At 42.4% G+C, this 6,023-nt stretch overlaps 1 pseudogene; it reads left to right on the forward strand.

The window, feature by feature from the left end:
* The first annotated feature begins 3,821 nt into the window (after nt 1-3,821).
* LOC119268856 lies at nt 3,822-5,598 on the forward strand (annotated as a pseudogene).
* Nucleotides 5,599-6,023: the final 425 nt, after the last annotated feature.

Consider the following 6,023-nt stretch of genomic DNA (forward strand, 5'->3'; position numbering starts at 1 on the left):
ATATCAATATTTTGTCCATTTCCAACTCTCAGATGTAACCATTTTTTAGAGAATTCACTCCCGCCATAATATTTTGCCAAGTAAAAGAGGAACCCTTTTTTATGCTAGTGTTCATTAAATCACCTTCCGAAAAGTATTTAGCTCTCAAGATAGAAGCTCGTAAGGATTCAGGATTATCAAGCAGACACCATGCTTGTTTGGCTAACAAAGCCAGGTTGAAACAATGTATTTCTATGAAACCCATACCTCCTTGGCTGTTTGGGAACACATCTTCCACCATGCCATACGATGCATCCTCTTCTGGTTGTCCTCATCACCTCACCAAGATTACGACATCGCGTCAATGATTTCTTTACATTTTTAGGTATTTGAAAGACGGACATGACATAAGTTGGTATAACTTGAACAACAGCTTTGAGTAAAATTTCCTTTCTCCGGCGGATAACAATTTTTCTTTCCATCCACTAATTTTTATAACAGTTTGATTAATTAGGAATTAAAAACAATCACTTTTGTCCATACCAATATTAGGAGGCAAAACTAAATATTTATCATTGAGGGCTTCAATCATAATATTTAGAATTGTACAAATTTGCCTTATCTTCCACCTTTGTATTGGAACTAAAAAATATACTAGATTTTTCAACGCTTATCATTTGCCCCGAGGCTGTACAATAAGAATCCAACACTGATTTCAGAGCCTCAGCATATTCGTAGCATTTGTTTTCTTGGGAAAGACCATCATGGCTAGCTTTACTAATCTCAAATAATAGTTACATCGTTCACCAATTGGCTAACCAAGAACTTGGGAGGTTCGTTTGTCCAACTGTTATCACATTTATTATAAAAACTAAAATTTGCTAGCTCATGAGCCACTGAATTCACTTCATGGAAACAATGAGTAAAGATGACCTTTCCTACATAAGTAGTCGAATCTATGCATTCAGCAAAGATGGCTGCAATTGCATCCCACCATTGATCTTGTCCTCGGCAACAATTGATGACGCTCAACGAGGCCGACTCCGCTTCTACTCTGTTGAAACCCAAGGAGTTCACCAAAACTTAATCCATCTCGCATTGCCATTGCTTCGATCGTAACAACATACGCTGCCGATGGTATGAATTTGCAAAACCCTGCAATAAAACTTCCATTCTCATCACGCAATATACCTGCAATAGAGCCCGCCCCTTCATCATTGTGGTTGTGGAATGAAGCATCTTAAGTTTTATAAACCGTGCCTCCGGTCTCTTCCACTTTTGTTCCACCGGTTCTCTCTTCTTTGTCACCGTATTCATGTAGTTTTTCACCACAGCTAGGATGGAAATGTGCCATCTGAAGTGAGGAGGAACATAATCATGGTGGGTGTGTCGTAGCATTTATTATTGTTAAAGACAAGACTTGTGTTGTTGTTATTTTTAGATCGTGTCCCGCGGTGCCGCCCGGGAACTCCTATGTGATGCATTCTGCGTCAACTAGGTGCGGCTTCGCACAGGAGCATCTGACTGGCGGGCTTTGTGGGCCGCGAGGCGCGCGTTTCCCTGGTTTTGAACTGTTTCTACCGCTTCGTTGATTCTGCTTCGCGAAGCTGTTCCACTGATTGTTGTCCCTGCTGTTTTCCACGGTTTCTTCTGTTTCTACTGTTTCTTCTGTTTTCCTTGTATAAACTAAACAATGGTACAGTTTCAACTGTTTCCCAAAGAAAACATGAAAGACAAAAACCTTGAATTTACTAAACAATGGTTGTAGGTTCCATTTTTATGAAACCAGGTGCTGTTCCTATTGATTCAACTAGTTTTTAATTATAAAAAAACATGAAATTTCATTTTACATTTATTACAAAGTGGTACTTCTAAAACTGTCATAAAAGTGGTAAGCTTACATCTTGATGAAATTGAGTGATGATAGTATCACCAAGGCATCATGAAAGACAAAAAAAATGTACATGTCTTACTGCTCGTTTTCATAACTGTTTCAGCTGTTTTCGAACATTGTTTACAGTTGAAGGTCTTGGAAGAAACTATCACTAGATCAGCAAGAGAAAAAAAAGATAGCTCTATCGGTAAGGAAACATTTTTCCCATGGAAGTATTCCTTTGAATTGAATCTTGCAGTGCACTTCCCTTGAAGGTGACAGTATTAATGAGACCCTTGAGAATAGAAAGAAGAATTAGAAGAAACATATACGCGATTAGAAGAAATTAATTTCATTGTTTGGTATGAAAGAACAGGCTCTAAGAAAATAACATCTCTTTTGTTTCCATAGGAGAGAAAAAAAATAGAGAACTTACATGTCTCTGCAGGAAAGAAGTTACTAACGGCAGCTAAATTTCATTGTCCTTGCATGTTACAATCTCAAAAAGAAATTTCTGACGTAGAGCTTGTAAATCATCCTACAGTATTTTAACATGTGAACAAATTTTTGGAATATTTTTTGACATAGAGCTTGTAAATTTCATTGTTCACATATTTTTTGGAATATGTGATCAAATTTCGGAAGCAGGAACAATTTTTTGAATTAGTAAAAAAAATAAACATGTGGACAATTTTTTGAATTTGTAAACAAATTCGGAAACATGAACATTTTTTGAACATGTGAACAAATTTTATGAAAACCGAAAAGTTTGAATTTCCCAAACATTTTTCAGAAATTGAACATTTTTGGAGTTTGTGAACATTTTTATGAAGCATGAACGATTTTTGAATCTTGAGAACAAATTTGGAAGCGCGGATTATTTTTTGAAGCACGAACATTTTTTGAACCTTGAGAACAAATTTTGAAACGAAGAACATTTTTGAAAAATCCTGAACAAATTTGGAAGCATGAACAATTTTGTAAAGCACGAACATTTTTTGTTTCTTGAGAACATATTTTAAAATAGAGAACAATTTTGAAAAATTCCAAACAAATTTGGAAGTGCGAACATTTTTTAGAAACGCTATTTTTGAGAAAAAAAACATGAAGGTTGTATGAAACAGCGAACACTTTTAGAAATTGAGAACAAAATTTATAAAAACTCAACAATTCGAAAAATGCAAACAATTTTTGGAAATGGGAACATTTTTGTAAAGTCTCCCAAAACCCGAACATTTTTCAAATTCAAAAACAAATTTTGGATACTTGAACATTTTTTAAAACTTGGAACTTTTTTGAAACTCCCGAACAAAACTTGAACACATGAACAGTTTTTAAAACTTGCGTACATTTTTTCGAAACTCCCGAACAAAAATTGAAGCATGAACATTTTTTGCAATTTGCGAACAATTTTTTAAATGGAAACATTTATGGAAACTCGCAGCAAAGTTTGAAAACATGAACATTTTTTGAATTTGGTGAACAAATGTTGAAATTGGATTATTTTTTGAAACTCCCAAACATAACTTGAAACATGAACAAAAAGAAAATAAAAAGAAAAGAAAAAGGAATTGAAAGATGAAATAAAGAAACAGAAAAACGAAGAAAGAAAAAGAAAAGAAAGAAAAAACTATAAAGAAAAAGCAAACAGAAAAAACCAGTGAAAACCCGGTTCAAGAACCTTCCAGAAGGTTCCCAAAACCGTTCAGGAACCCTCCAGAAGGTTCCCAAAACCGGGACGCTGTAGCGCCTGTGCTATCTCGTGACTGGGCCGGCCCATCTTGATCGCTAGTCGCTCGCTTCTCTGTGCGAAGCCTCGACAACTGGACGCAGCGAGCGTCCAATAGGGTTTTCCGTGCCGCCCCACGTTCATCCACGGTGGGCCGGGGCGGAGCGGTGTCCGGGTACGTAGAAGCCCATTTGTTGCCTCTGCCGGATGCAGTCCATATTCGGCCTGCACACTAGTCCTCAGATTTTCAGCCCACCACTCAGCCGTTCTCCTCGAAGCTGCGGGTGACCGAAAATGGCAACCGAAACCCGGCGACGAGATCTCACCCCCCCTCGTGTCATGTCACTCGTGCCCAACTCCTCCCCGTCACCGCTCTACCCGGCCAGCCAGATCCAGATGTCTGGCACGACTCGCCGGCCGGGCAAGCCGCCGCCGCCATCTCACGCTGCGAAGCGGCTGGCACTGCGTCTGACCACCCCCCTCGCGTCGCTGGCCCTCCTCCTATGCGCCGCCGCTGGCGTTCTCCTCTACTCCAAAACCATCCCGGCGTCCCAAATCGTCGGCCGCTCAAAGGAATCCAGTACGGCGTCGACGGCGCCCTCCTCCCCGACGGTGGAGTCGATCGAGGGCGCGCGCGCCATCTGGGAGCTCCCCGCGGCGCCGGCCAGGGGGGTCCTCTTTGTAGCCCACGGCTGCCGCTGCCGGCCGGAGAACTTCTGGCCGCCGTCCCAGCGCTGCCCCGGATGCGTCGGGCTGCCGGAGGACGTCGCCATCACGGCCCGCGCGCTACGGAGGCGGTTCGCGGTGCTCGCAGTGGCGAGCGCCGGGGACTGCTGGTCGCTGGGGAAGGAGGTGGGCGCCGCCAAGCGGGCGATCCAGTCTTGGACCGCCAAGAACGGCCTCGGAGGCCTGCCAGTGGTCGCCCTCGGCGCGTCGTCAGGTGGGTACTTCGTCTCCCGGCTTGCGGCCAAGATGAGCCTAGCCGCCGTCGTGATGATGATCTCTGAGGGCGTGTTCGACCCGGCGGGAGCGCCGCCGGGCTATCCGCCGTCCTTGTTCCTTCACATGCCCAAGGACTATAAGACGGCCGCGCTGGTGGGAAGGAATGTGAAGATGCTGAGGAGCAATGGCGTTGAGGTGAGGGAGCTTCAGAGCCTGGAGCTTCCTCTGACGCCGACGCTGCTGTCCGATAGGATACCAGGGCTGGATCATGGGTTTGTCTGAAAGGATTTGGAAGGTTTTCAGTGAGGAAGGATTCGTTGATGAGAGGGGGTACATGAGGAAGGATGGCCGGGCAACTCCATGGAAGAATGCAGTGGTGAAGAGGGGGTTCTGGGAGGAGGTATCCCAGTGGGCTAAGCACATCCAAGAGGAGCTGAATCTTGCTTATGGATACCATGAGATGACAAGCTTGCAGAATGATGAGATGTTGAATTGGATTGAGGAGCACCTGAAATGAGCTTTGTTGTTGATACTTGATTAATTGTTCGTTGCTGTCTGTCATACGGGCTTACCGGCTTAGGATGAAATGGTGCTAGTAGTTATGTCGCAGAAGAAGAAACTGATACACTGGTTGGTGAAATTGGAGAGGAAACTATGGGGTTTAGCTCTGGGAATTCATCTAACATGAATCGACACTGAACTACGGAACATACAGGCATTATGTTAAGTAACAAATTGACTTGATGCGAATATGTACATTTCCTTCAGTTGGCTCTTGTGCAAATGAAGGGGGGAGAAGAAGCATAAACAAAGATAGTTTAGTAAGTTTTGCTCTGATCTTTAATGTAGGCCATGTCTTTATGTACATGAATTTGTGCATGAATGTTTTTTTTTTTGCGTTCTTAAGAGCCAACATTGCATGAATGTTGTTGTTTGTTTCGTTGAACCATCGCACTCTGAAACTGAATCATTGTTTTAGTTCGGTTGATAAGATAACGGAGCCTGGCCATGGTACAATTACTGGCTAGTGCGTGCAGTAAAACTAAAAGTTCTTGGTCAGTAGAGCTAAGCTCGATATCTTTATGTGAGTACAGTATAATATTTTTCCTTTTCACACTTGATGTTTACCCTCTTATGGTAAGCACATTTACTATTATCTCCAAGTACACTTGCATTGGGTCGCCTATTCCGTCCTTCATCATTCATTTTGCTGCAAATATGGCCAGATATATGCAACCTTCGAAATCTTCTCTGGTCTTTTTAACTGTGACTTTGTGAGTGAGGATATGGCCCAAGTGTCAATAATATAGTTTTGTTGATTTGCTGATTAAGCTTCATTTGAGCTGGTTGTGGCATGTTGAAACTTATGGGCAATAATTTTTGGGGTACAATGACCTCTTGGGGGTATTCTGTTTTTATCGTTTGTGATTACAATGCCGTCAGTTTTGCAGCTGACTGAAATCATCGTGTGTTTTTTCCGTCACCAAGAGTGCTTTTGGT

The sequence above is a fragment of the Triticum dicoccoides genome, chromosome 3A (genome assembly GCF_002162155.2).
Source record: "Triticum dicoccoides isolate Atlit2015 ecotype Zavitan chromosome 3A, WEW_v2.0, whole genome shotgun sequence".
Classification (NCBI taxonomy): domain Eukaryota; kingdom Viridiplantae; phylum Streptophyta; class Magnoliopsida; order Poales; family Poaceae; genus Triticum; species Triticum dicoccoides.